This window comes from Martes martes (assembly GCF_963455335.1).
Source record: "Martes martes genome assembly, chromosome: 6".
Lineage (NCBI taxonomy): Eukaryota > Metazoa > Chordata > Mammalia > Carnivora > Mustelidae > Martes > Martes martes.
The window spans coordinates 101,143,416-101,157,816 of NC_137893.1; the positions used below are offsets into that span (position 1 = coordinate 101,143,416).

At 41.0% G+C, this 14,401-nt stretch overlaps 1 protein-coding gene across 1 annotated transcript in view; it reads right to left on the bottom strand.

Moving 5' to 3' along the window:
- COL21A1 (collagen type XXI alpha 1 chain) overlaps positions 1-13,157 on the bottom strand; it is a 181,987-nt gene extending 168,830 nt beyond the window's left edge. Inside the window, exon 1 of the mRNA XM_080805923.1 lies at positions 12,946-13,157. The gene's annotated coding sequence lies outside the window, so the exon portion shown is untranslated. The remainder of the gene's footprint in view (positions 1-12,945) is intronic.
- Positions 13,158-14,401: the final 1,244 nt, after the last annotated feature.

Consider the following 14,401-nt stretch of genomic DNA (forward strand, 5'->3'; position numbering starts at 1 on the left):
AAATATGATGATAGCTATCATCATGTAAACAGGAATATAATTTCCAGGGAAACTGGTAGGAGAAGGAAAGGAAACAATTCCAAACAAAGATAGAAAACCTAATAGTAATAATTATAATTATAATGAAGAACAAGAAAGCATGATAAAAAGAGAAAACAATGCAAAGAAAGAGTCCAAACATATTAGCAATCATAATAAAGTTTTCTGGTATATAGAATTTAGAAATTTCAAATTGTAGGGTTTTTGTTTTGTTTTAAGATTTTATTTATTTATTTGAGAGAGAGAGAGCAAGAAAGGGAACACAAGCAGGGGGAGTGGGAGAGGGAGAAGCAGGCTACCCGCCAAGCAAGGAGCCCGCTAGGGGGTTTGATCCCAGGACCCTGGGATCATGACTTGAGCCGAAGGCAGACATTTAACAACTGAACTACCCAGGCACCCTGTAGGGTTGTTGTTGGTTTTTTTTTTTTAAGATTTTATTTATTTAGAGAGACAGAGAGTGCAAGCAGATGGAGGTATAGAGAAAGAGAATCTCAAGCAGACTCCAAGCTGAGAGCTGAGTGCAGAGCCTGAGGTTGGGGCTTGATCCCAGGACCTTAAGACCATGACCCGAGCAGAAGCCAAGAGTCTGACACTCAACTGCCTGAGTTACTCAGGTGCCCCAGTGTAGTTTTTTTTTTTGGGGGGGGGGTATTGTTTTTTAAGTCTACCCACATGCTGTTTACAAGAAACCCACCTACAACACTTGTTAAGTGCCAAGAATAAGTCATATCAGACTGACCTGGACTTCTCTGATGGGCGTACTAAGATGTCATCAGATGAATACTCTGCTCAAGAGATTTCAAAATGAGAACAGATGAAATGTAAGCTTAATATAAAACTAAATGGCTCCCCAGTGGAGAGTTAAGACCCGATGCCAACATGGTGGGAGATTTCTAGTGATGTTTTTAGAGTACTGACACTTGCCCAGTCCAGTTAACTGGTTACTCTTCATTTGGGTCAGGGCAACCATGGCCTGCAAATCACAACTCCACACAGAATGATGTCTGACTGAATGAAAGATCTCACCTGGATAAATAAAGGATCAATTGCCACAAGATAAAATTCAATAGAAACATACGAAAGTCCTGGGAGCCAAAATCTGGATTGTAGAATGCTCAATGGGAAGCTGCTGGCTTCACAGCAGGAGATCTGAGGAGACTACAAGGTCTTAGCTAATGGTAAACTGCAGTCATTATTGTCAACTGGATGCCAACAATTCGTTTGCTCTTGGGCTACACCCTCTCTATTCAGTAACCCTATGATCAGGAAGAATCAAACCTCAGTGGATCTAGAGAAGGTTGACCAGACTGGAGACATAACTGCAAACCACTGCAAAAAAAGCAGCAGTTTTAGAAAATGATGTCCCACTTGTCTTCAAATACTGGCAAGACTGCCACGTGGAAAAGACATTAGGCTTCTCCCCATCACTCCCAGAGTACAGCATTAGGACCAATGCCTGGAAACTCCAGGAAGGAAGTTTTCAGTTTAATTTCATTTTAAAAAGGTTTTAATAAATGGGGATGTACCTTAAACTGAAAGTTTCCCATCACTGGAGGTGTCTGGAATAGGGCAGTATACTCATTTGGTACGCTATTGGGATAAGTATTACTGGTATCAACAATATTTATACTATAAACAATAATTACTCATAAAATAACTTCCAGCCCTGTGACTTATGTTGACTAGAGTGTCTAACGCAATCATTTGTCCAAACTGAGCCATGCTTCAAGATGCAGGTTTAGGGCACCTGGGTGGCTCAGTAGTCAAGCATCTGCCTTTGGCTCAGGTCAGGATCCCAGGGTCCGGGGGTCGAGCCCCTCATCAGGCTCCCTGCTCAATGGGAAGCCTGCTTCTCTCACTCCCACTCCCCCCGCCCCCCGCTTGTGTTCCCTCTCTGACCACCACTCTGTCAAATAAATAAATAAAAATTTTTTTAAAAGCAAGTTTAGTCCCCACCTCTTCTACGAAGCATATCATGACAAAAAAACAAGACCATACCTTCCACAGTGCCTATCTCCAGTATTAGACCATTTACAGCTCCATTACATTCTTATTTTGCCTCCTAAAAATTATATTTGAAATAGTCCATCTCCCAACGGTACCACAAGCAACCTGGGGTCGTGACCAACCTCAAGCTATCAGACACCCTGGTAGACACCGAAATGAAACTTGCTGACTCATCATTTCTCTCTCCCCTTTTTTTTTTTTCCTTCATATAGCACACAGCCAATGTTTTTGTAATCACCAACATCTGCTCGTTGTGAAAATAATGAAATACACAGTAATGCCTTCCTTGGGAGAATATCCCCCTTCCTGCTTGATATACCAAAATACTTGCATTTTTCCATTTAAAACTTCCCAACTCCCTAGTGAGAACAATGCTAGAAACTAACGGATATCAGGACACCTGGGTGACTCAGTAGGTTGAACATCTGCCTTTGACTCAGGTTATAATCCCAGAGTCCTAGGACTGAGCCCTCTTTGCTCCACAGGGAGTCTGCTCCCTCTCCCTGCCACTCAGCCTGCTTGTGCTCCCACTCGCTCCCTCTCTGTCAAATAAATAAAAATCTTTAAAAAAAATTAATAAGCTGACTGAAACTCATTCCTGCATATTTTGAAGGTAATAAAACATGCCTTCTTCCTTTCCCCTTTTACCACAGACCATATCATATCAATAGATGCCTCTAGGAAAACAGAAATCTCAGATTTTAAAGGGAAAAAGTCAAAATATGAAATTCTCTGCAGAGTAATAAAGATTAGCAAAGTCTTACACTATAGACAAGCAAGGCTACATGTTCCTCTTCACTGCAGCTTGAAAGTACGATAGCTCTGTACAAGCGCATTCCTTGAGGATACTGGGTTGGGTGAAATAGTCTAGCCTTGTCGAAGGACTGGCAGTACTAAGACAGTGAAAGAAAGGAATAGAAGAAAAAATATTTCTCCTCCAGCTCACTTTATGATAAATGCTCATCTTTGAGGATAAACTGGAAGAGGGGATAAAGCAGAAAGCATACACGTATTTATTTTTTAAATTTAAGTTGTTAGAATTTAAATTAAATTTGAAAATGTGAAATTATCATTGCTTCTCTAGTCTTATGTGCTTTAGGCTCAAGGTCCAAAAAGATGGCAGGTTACTAGAAGGGAAATTTCAAATTCAGCTTGGCAGCCATATCCAAGATGATGCAGAAACATTTAAAATGCACAAACTTGTTGCATTACTCAAGCTTAGCATTTAATAATGGGATAAGTCTGGCCAAAAACTGTCCAATGTGAAATTACACTGCCCAGCTAAAAATTAAAAATATTTAGAGGCATAGCTAAGGAAACACAGATGCACAAATGGCTCTAACTATCCTATATCGGTAATTGGCCAGACATTCATTTAATTAACTTAGAATGAAACAAAGATCAAAAATACATTTTTTCCCAGGGTTTTGACATGTGTAGTCTAAAAATAATTGATTCTGATTTCCCAGTGCCTCCATAACTTCCCTCTGTCAAGCGTCAGTCAATTGAATTCAATTCAACATGGTTTTTTGTTTGGTTCAGTTTTTTATTTAATAGACTATGTACTAAGTCTGAACACTCTGTAGGAACTTACATACATTATGTATGTGGAACTCGCCACAGTTTTGAAAACATAGATCCAACCACAGACACAAATAATAGAGCTTCAGACTAGTAGATGTGGGGGCAACTGACCAGATTACAAACACAACAACCTCCTTAAAGCACCTACTACACGCAGCAATAAAAAGAGGTTGGGACCTACATGGTAATGCAACTGACCCTGACATGGGAAGCATCCACAGAGAAATTTGCTAAGCGATTATGAGTCTTTGAGGACAAAGATCATAATTAATTTATCACTGCATTGCCAGGATCTCGTTTAAACTACAGAAAGAACTAAGACATATTTGCAGAATGGATGGATTAATGCATATCCTACACAAATGCACCAAAGTGCGGGCTGCAACAGCACAGGGAAACCTAGCTGATGAAGCAAATCGATACTGAAACCCAGGGCTGCATCTGCCCATTGACACGGCTATGTTCTAATTTTCACAAAGCTGTGTTAATGGGCTATCCATGGCCCTGACCAAAGAGATCTCTGCAATTGCTAAACCCAGGAGCTCATGACAAACCACCGATACCTGCAAACAAGGCTGGAAGATACCTTCAATCCCACCAAACCATCACAGTGACCTTCTGGGACTATGCCATATGGTAGAGGAGGATCATTTTGCAGACTCCACATCAACACTTACAGTCACAAGGTGTTCCTCCCAAAGGCCAATGTTACTGCCAGCTCCAAGAGACACCATCCCCAGCATCCATACCTTCTTCTACCTCAGCCCAGTGTGAACAATGCTGAAAATCTGAATGTGCCTGATCATGACCCAGGCTGTACAGAGGATAGCTCATCTAAAGTAGTAAGGTGGGGCACCTGGGTGGCTCAGTCAGATAACCGTTTGACTCTTCAATTCAGCTCAGGTCATGATCTCAGGGTTGGGGGATCAAGCACCATGTGGGGTTCCAGGCTCAGCACAGGGTCTGCTTACGACTCTCTCTCTCCTTCTCCCTCTGCCCCCACCCCTGCTCGCATGTGCGAGAGAGCTTGTGCATGCTCTCTCTCCCTCTAAATAAATCCAAAAAATAAAGTAGTGATGTGTTTTCCAAAAGACAGACATCCAAGTCTCAAGTGTAAAAAAGCTTAGAAGTGGGGAGAATATTATACTTATGATAATAACAAATTTGAGCTAAGTGGAGTACTTTTTACCTGCCAGGCACTACGCTGAGGGGTTTGAGGTATTCTACTTAACCTTCCTGACCACACAGGGAAGTAGGTCCTATGATCCCCACTTGACAGACGGACAAACTAAGCTTTAAAAAGTTAAATACTAGGCACAAAAATCACCCAGGTGCTGAGTGTCAGGGCCATGACTACGCAACACCCATGATCTTAGTTAGCTATCATCGAACATGGCCTCAAGGTCTTAGAGTACAAAATATTCTTTTGGCATTCACAAGGAGTAATAAACTGATTTTCTGCTTTTACAAAAATATTTTGTGTCATTTTAGCCATATTTTACTATCTGTAATTAGTGTCTGGTATTTAAAAGCACATCTGGCACAATAAGTACTTGATGAATTAAAAGAAGATAAATTAATCACACTGTAACATCATTATCTCTCATTTGTATGGGAATTCAAAATTAAAATTTCAAATGTTTCCATCTACATAGCATGTAGCTAGGCATTCATTTTTGCATTATGAAAGTAGAACATGTATATTAAAAAACAGACAAAACAAAGAAAAGCAGAAAGAAAATATCTATCATTCTACAAACCAAAGACAACTGTTAACATTTTGAGAAACATACAATTCAGAGCTCAAAAATATAATTTGATTACTCATATAAGCCTGATTTCTACCACAGAAACCCATAATTCAAAATCAAAAAAAAAATTTTTCAAGTGTTGAAAAGACCAATGAACATTTTTTTATGTAATTTCCACATGGAGGCCAAAGAAAATTTTGTTTAGCCATCATGAAAAGATATTTACAATTTTCTTAAGATAAAAAGTACTGTTATTTCATTATTCCTCATTCACTACTGTCCATTTTCAGTGAACATTCAAAAAAGATATTAATAGTAATTTGAGAAATGTGTCCTACGTTTCCCAGTAGACTAATTTCCTAAAGAGTTTTACCCTACATTGACCTAAACTGTCTATATATATGTTCTAAGCTGCAATTCTTTACATGGTCCACGATGGCTTCAAACAGTGCTTGCAACCAAGGAAAAGAAAAACATACAAACAGCAAAATGAAAAAGGACTTTACAATCATACCTGCCCAGCTGTCCCTTACTGCAGGCTTTTCTAAGCTACTAATTTTCATTCAGTTGGTGGCAGGCTGGGGTGAGAATCCAAGTTTCTTATTTCCTAGTCCAGAGACTTTTGGGAAACAATGAGAACATCTATTTATCTAGTATTTGACACATAGTATTATTATTACTATTTAAATGGTAGTTCAGAAAAGACACACAGACAGCAGGTGCCTACTCAGTCACACTGCACACGTTAGTGGCTTGCTGCCACTAAAATACACAGAGTTTGAAGCAGGTTCCATGTACTTCCACTTCCTGGCGGGAGGATGAACCTCACCTTCTCTTTTCATTCCCACCCCCCCTCATTCCAAAGGAAGCCAAGTAGGAGCTCCGCTTATAGCATTCTAGAGAAGACAGTCAGCATGTCACCCCTGTCGCCCACAGTGTTGATTTCACTCTCTCTCATTTCAAACCTCAGTCCAGAGGTGCTAGCTCACAAGTGATCTGAACAGGAAGAGGATGGTAAAAGGAGCTGTAAAATTATAAAAAGGCAGACTGCCCAAGGCAAAGGAAACTTTTCCAGGGAAGTGGTGGAGTTGCCCACATTCTCAGGACCTTGGGTGTTTGTTTACCTTCTCCACACTGCCTCTCTCTGGGATAAACGCTCCACTTCTTGCTAAGATCTGCCTTCAAATCATACTCAACCCTTTCTAAAGAGTGATCCATGATCATGGTCGTATGCCAAAGGAGAGTCAAAAACGGAGAAAAAATTAAGTGACGCATCAGGCTTTGCTTGATTTTTCTGAATTTAAATCAGAATTATTTTTGCCTTATATATTTTTTTCACTTAAAGATATTTACAGAATGTTATTTTCACATAATAAATTGAAGGGAGTTTTCCATTAAAAAAAAAAAAGGAAAGAAAACTGCCAATTGGCTATTAATAGGCTTACTAAACTGAACTTAGCAACTTCTCTGAATCCCCATAGGGTAGCCAAGCTCATGGTTGGCACTTAGTCACTATGTGGTGAATGGCTGAACACTTAAAAAGAATGTTCTGGTCTTATCTCTAATATTCTACCTAATTCTGGATACTACCGGAAATCACAGGCCTAGACACACCCCAGGAGGTAGAATGAAAGTCTCTCTCCCTAATAAAGTAGCAAAATTCAGATATAACAAGGTTTAGAATTTTTGGAAATATGTATTTCGAAAAGTTGTTTCAATCACTGAACAACCTTTGGATTTCAAAGTTACCATGAAAATATAATACCTATGCTCTGAGTGTTTGTATTTGTCCCTATAACACTTTAAAAACTAAATTTCCAAAGAATATTCTTAAAAGTACAAAATTTCTCTAAAGCTCAAACTTCACTGGAACCTCTTTTTCTTTGAATTTTAAAGCAAAATTTTATTGGTCCTTTATCTTTTCTTGACACCAATAATTGTAAAAACAAATAGTTAAAAACAGCATAACATTGCAATCATGGCTAAATTGACCTAGATCAAAACAACACAAGTCAAAACCAAAACTAAACACTGAATCAAACACAAGCAACTGGCAGGATTCCCAGAAGGTCACTAAACTTGGACTTGAGAAAACTATCAACGTTTCCTGAAATTTTCAAAGATATCTCTAAGTTTTTTCATTAGTAAAAACCAAAATGCCAAAGAAACAACAAAGAGAAAAAACTAAACTGAATCCTTAGAAAAGACAAACCTAGTAGGAAAAAATATCCCTTTCACAATTGACAGCTATAAATTTATTTTCTTGGCATGGTGGACATACTGTTTGCAATGGTTCTCCATTAAGGAAATCTTTTGAATAGATAACTCTGAAAGCAAACTGGGTTAAGCAGAACGGGTAGATCTATAGCATTCCAGTAGCACTCTGTCTTTGATTATGTGCATCCCTCATACTACCTGATTTTCCAGAAGGCAAGGTATTTGAATGAAAAATATTGAGTTGAACACAGGAACCCTGATTTGTTACCCAGTCCTACAACTAACTCTGCATAAGCCTTTAGCCAAGAATGATGCCTCTAAGCGTCTGTCTCCTCATTTATATTAGATCAATTATAATATCCCTTAGCACTCTAAAAATTCTAGGAGTACATGGGACTCCCACAGATAATAATGTATAGTGTTACAGGGCCTCTCTTTATAAAGAACATGATTACTCCTTTTCGCAATAAGTTAACCAAACTGATTACTTTTTTAATCAGCTTGGGTATCAACATTCTAATGAACTGTGCCGGGTGCCTGGGTGGCTCAGTCGTTGAGCGCCTGCCTTTGGCTCAGATCATGATCCCAGGGTCCTGGAATCAAGCCCCACGTTGGGCTCCCTGTTCAGCAGGGAGTCTGCTTCTCCTGCTACCACCCCCCAACCCCTGTCTCCCGTTCGCTGTGACCCCTCTTCCCCAACCCTATCCACTCTCTCTGTCTCTGTCTCTCTCTCAGATAAACAAATAAAATCTTTTTAAAAAAATAATAAAGAAAGAAAGAACTGTACTCGGTGATACTGATGTTCAGTCAAGTTTGAGAACCAGTAGGTTAAAGCAGTGATTCTCAAAGTGTGGTCTCTGGCCAGCAGCAGCAGCAGCAGCATCTGGGAACTTTTTTCATAAATGGTATTCAAAATGGTGTATCATTTTCTGAGAAATTTGAAGTACTTCACTTATTCTGAAACAAATTCTCCCACTATCTAAAACAGAAAAACCATCAAATGAACATAGTCTAAGCTACTTTTTTTAGGATTCCATTTTTAAGAGGTGAAAACAGAAAAGAGAGCCTCAGCTTAAACCATTCATTAAGTCCAAAGTAAAATAACAGCAAATTCTTATTAAGCTTTTACTGTGAGTCAGGCAGTGTTAAAAGAACCTTATATACATTAACACATTTACTCCATATTACAACCCTGCTGAGGTGGGTACTGTTTTCCCAATTTTCTAATGAGGAAACAGAAGCAAAAAAATATATGCAACTTGTCCAACTTCAAACAATTCATAAGTGACAGGGTCAGATACAAGACAAGACTAGGCAGTCTGGGGGCACCTGGGTGGCTCAGTGGATTAAAGCCTCTGCCTTCGGCTCAGGTCATGATCCCGGGGTCCTGGAATCGAGTCCTGGGATCGAGCCGCACGTCGGGCTCTCTGCTCAGGAGGGAGCCTGCTTCTCTGCCTACTTGTGATCTCTGTCTGTCAAATAAATAAATAAATCTTAAAAAAAAAAAAAAAAAAGACTAGGCAGCCTGGCTGAAGAGTGTCCCCAACCATAACATGGAAAAGAAAGTTGGGGAATTTGGCCTCCATGGCTGATCTTGTTTGCATGAGACTAGACCACATGCCAAAAATAAACATTTCTACTTTGTTTCTCTCAAGAATGATAATGAATCCAGCTAAGGAATTACTATTGCATGCTAAGAAATATAATCCAAAGACAATAAATACAAAATAAAAACATGTATCCATTTCCACTGATGTGTTTTACTCACAAGACTTCCAAGATTGGCCTTAATAGTAAAACCATCCACTTTGGAACAAAGTAGGGCCCTCAAAATGAACTAAATGAATGCCAGGTAATGCTCATCAAAACCTTTCTAAGTGAGCCAGGTTATGCAAATCAAGTGCAATTAGGCTAGCTTCTCTAAGACTATCTCTGCTCCAATCCTTATGCATGTAAGTGGAGAATTATAAAATCATTTTTTATTTTATGCATTGCAGTATTTATCATTTCTAATTGGCCACTCACTGCAACAGTGCTGCCACATCCTGTCACTGACTCTCTTAGCTCTTCAGATAAATTATCCAGAACACGTGATTTGATTCCTGTGAGTTTGAATTCGCTTCCACATGCCTTCATTTTTCCCATCAAGAGATGTACCTCTGATCTTTCCTTTTCATCCCCAAAGCTACTCCTCATTTCATACAAAGTGAGTTAAACAGAAAACTCTACTCAAATTAAATTGTAATGGCATTTAGTAACATTAAATTCTAATTATATTCATTTTAATAACATTCACTTGTAATGTCAAAAGTATCCTAATAGAGACTGATTGCCCGAATGAAGGAGTTTACATGCTCGAGAATGCTTATATGCTGGAACTTGCATTACGTTTAGTCTCCAGGAAGTAACAGAAGATTAGTAATAGGCAGGTGTAACATCTTGAATTCTAAGAGTCAAGATGAGTTATAAAAAGGTGCTCTAAGTTAGAAATCTAATATTCAACTTATCATTGAAATCAAAGGATAATCAAGACTACGTTCAAAGTACAGAATAATTTGGCATCCTTTTTGAAATTGATACCATGTTTTTTCACCAGAACTATCTGGTCCTAAGATGATCATCCAGATCAGTTCCAATCAAATGATGCGCAAAGAATTGCTTTTTATGTATGTGGTTTGAAGCATTTTGAAATTATCGCAGTCAAGGAGAAAAAGAACTCTTTTTTTTTTAAAGATTTAATTTATTTTTTTGACAGATCACAAGTAGGCAGAGAGGCAGGCAGAGAGGGAGGGGGAAGCAGGCTCACAGCTGAGCAAAGACCCCAATGCAGGGCTGGATCCCAGGACCCTGAGATCATGACCTGAGCCAAAGGCAGAGGCTTAACTCACTGAGCCACCCAGGTGCCCTGAAAAAGAACTCTTAAATTACCTCACCTAACCCTTTTTGCCAGTTTAGGCCTGTCCTTGCTCTGTATCCTCATTTTCCCTTCTCTTATATCCTCTTCAACAAACCTTCATGTAGCTGAATAAGGTTTCATTCTATGCTCACTCTCAAGAACCTAAGAAATACCAGATGGTATTTCCCAGGAGGCTCTCTTGGATACCACAGCCTGCCACCTTTAGATGCTCTCTTCCCATCTGAATTGTCTAAGGACTGATATATTAAGGAGAAACAGACCTTAAGACTATTTAAATGTGAATGTTAATGGATTATAAAATCCACCAGATAGTGAATGAAATACTTTACCACAGAGAGTGAATAAAGATCAAATGACTTGAAGCTAATCAAGGTAAAAAAAAAAAAAAATTCTAGAAAGTTCCATATAAAACATGCAATAAAATTATGAAGAGAATTTGAAAATATTCTTATGTTCACATTCTGGTAAGAAGCAAAAGCTATAAATTCTAAGGGTTAGATTTAATACAAAATCTGACCATGTTATCAACATACTTTTCATTTCAAGGCATTTGAGGATTAGAGTTTTTTGTTCTTAGTGTGAGTGTGGTGTGTGTATATTTAATTTACTATTTTAAACACTTTAGAAGCATTATTTCACTTTACTCTGACAACAATGTGAGAACTATGAAGGATGCATTGTATTACTATAGTCCTCCTTTTACAGATGGGGAAACTGAGGCTCAGAGAAGTTATGCAACTCTCCCAGAGCAAATTTTGAATATGTTCCCACAGCATATTTTGAACCTGAGTCTTGAGCCCCAACAAAGGCTCCTGTTCCTTAACACTACCTGTATTTTCCCCAGTTCTCTAAACACAAGCTTAGTACCTGCCCCTCAAGAAGTCTATATATTGCAATCACAAACTGGCACAGAAAATGCCAGTTTGGGAAATAAACGTTTCCTGTACAGAAAGTCTTGCTACGGGTAGCACTGTGTTCACCAGGCACACATGTGGTGGGACTGGAATCATGCCTATTCTAGCTTTTTATCCAACATCAGATTTTCTAATCCATTTAAGCCTATTTGCAAAGTCATTCTATTTCTGTACTGATGACTTAGAAACAGCTGGAATTTTTTTTTTTAGCCAAAATTTTGAAATCTCAGATCTCTATTAAAAGAAAGAAAAAAAAAGGAGTAACTTTAGATAATCCAGAGACCTGCAATGCTGAATTTCCCTTTCACTCTGGAGAATTGGCATGAATCCCTTAAACCTCTAACTGGTTTAAAAAAAAGAGAGAGAGAGTCCTGTAATGTACACTGATGACAAGGATGATCTGGTATCATCTCATTGGGAGCCAAAGACTCATGTTATTACAACTAGAAGGCTCTTAATGTACATTTCTTCTTCGGCTTCATTTCAACTCTTAAAAAAAAAAAAGAAAGAAAGAAAAAGAAAAAAGAAAAACCTAAATTCCTATTCTCTCCTAAAGTACACAGATTCTACCATGTAAAAATTGCTCAAGATGATAGCTAAGTCTCTACCCTTTACAGGATCCTCCAAAGTTCCCAGTGTGGTTTTTTTTTGGGGGGGGGGGCGTGTTTTGTTTTGGATAGGGTAAAACCCTACTGATGCACACCTAGGATTTTCTGAAAAGTGTTCCCTTTACTCCTGCCCCTGTGGAGGGGAATTTGCAGGTGTTTGCCCTTACCTTAACTGAGATCCAACCCAGTAGTTCTCAAAAGTAGGTAAACGCAACCATCACCTGGAGGGTTTATGGAAACACAGAGAGCTAAACCTTACTCCCAGAGTGTCGGCCTGGGCTCTAGATCGTCCCTTAAAGTTCCCAGGTGATGCTCATACAGCTGGCCAGAGATGACATTCTGAGAACAACTCCTTTAACTCACTGGTTCCCAAGCTGTTCTGCATGGAAATCACCCGAAAAGAGCTGTTTTTAAACGTGGATGCCCCCAAGTCCCATTCCTACAGATTCTCATTTAATTGGTTTAGGGTGCTGCTCAAGTACCAAGCTTTTTAAAGTTCCCCCAAGCTCCTGTCCTGTGCAGCACCATTAAAGAACTTTCTGGGCCAAATACACCGCCCACCGCCCTGTGCGCTCGCCCACGCTCCCGGCGCGCCACGTGTGGACGCCACCGCCCCTTCCAAGGGGACGATGGGTTCAGGGGCGTACATTGCCACACAATAAGAATTCCCGGGGCCAAAGACCCCGCGGCACAAACGAGCTCCCAACGAACCTCCCATGATTCAGGAACACCCAGTAACTTTGTAGGACAAATCCTGACATCCCAGCCTCCAGCCTGGGTGCAGGGTTGATCTCTCGGTTCACCAAGCGCTTCAGCGCAGGGGAGAAACTGCAGCCCCGGGACGGCTAGCCTTGAAACCCCTATTTGTTACTCTAGCAGGGAGAGGGGAGACGGCGCTGTCACCTTACCTGGCGCGGCGTCCAGGGTCAGCGTGGCGGTCGCAGCCAGCAGCGTGTTGCACCAGGGCTTCGGGGGGCGTCCCAGGCAGCGACCAGCCCCAACCCGGGCAGAATCTGGGCTGAAGAGGGTTTGCTACCCTCCGTGCCGAGCCCCGTCGCCCCGTCGCCCCGTCTGCCGGCAGTGGCCAGTGCAGAGCGCCTCGGCTCCGAAGCTCGCTCTCGGCCCCCTGGAGGCGGAGCCCGGGAGATAAGGTTAGCACTCCCGCCCCCTTTCCGGTGGGCAAGGCCAGAGGGTGGGTTTTGGATCGCGATCTGCAAGTGCGAACCGCTAATTAACCCTGGTGGAAACACGCTCAGCTCAAATCCTGCCAGGACCAGAGACTGCGCGACGGGAGAGGCGGCTGAGGAGCTACCCCGGAAGCGGGAAAGATAAAGGAGCGCGGAGGGTGAGCGGACGAGCACCTAAGGAGGCGAGCACCTGGGGCGCGTTGCCTACCTTCCTTAGCGCCTGAGAACGGCCCCCAGGGGGCGCCAGGGTCTGTCACCCTGGTCCGCCCAGCAGCTGACTCTTGTACCTGCCCTTAACCTAAGGTAATAGCTGCCCGAACACCTGAGAGGAGTTCACTTTCAAATAGGTAGGCAGTTACCTTTGAGGACCTGGAAGTTACAGGAAGTTCTGGAATAAGGAGACTGCCTATGAAATAAAGTGCTCTGTTGCTCTGTCCATTACTCACAGAGCACCAGAAAGTTCTTAACCTTCATGTGCTTAGAACTCCCATGTGCCCTGGACCCCCTTAGCCCCCTCACCTGTCACTTTCTCCACTTCTCACTCAGCTTTACCCCTTCACCCTCTCCCCCGTGTGGCCTGCTTGTCCTTCCTTATACACACCAGCGTGTTGTTCTCTCCCTACTTCATCTACCTCCAAAGCTCCGTCTCACACTTTATCATAGTTGCCCGCTTCCCTTTATTCAGGTCTCAAATGCCCCTTCCAGAGAGTCCTTCCTGCATACTCCATCCAAATGGAACTCCCACAACCATTCACATCCCCTAACTCCACTTCATTTTCAACACATTACTTATCATTCCTTGAAAGTGTATTATTTGTTCTGTTGCTTTGCATCCATCTCAAGAGAAGCGTCCTGAGGAAAAAGAATTGGTCTTATGCCTAGCTTTACTTTCTGCATCTAGAACAATACCTGCAATATAGCAGGTGCTCAGTAAATATGGGCTGAGTGAATGTGTGACTCAATTTCTCCCCAGGGGAGAGCCTTCACAAAGAAATGCCTGCCTGCCTTCAACAACTAAATCCTACTAAGTTCAGATCAAATACAATCATCTTGGGATGATTATCATTTTCTGCATTTCCTCATTCATTTCCTCATTCATTCATTCATTTCTGCATTTCCTTATTCATTCATGTTATAGTCCATTGGTATTCAGATATGTTTCTTCCTGATCATATCA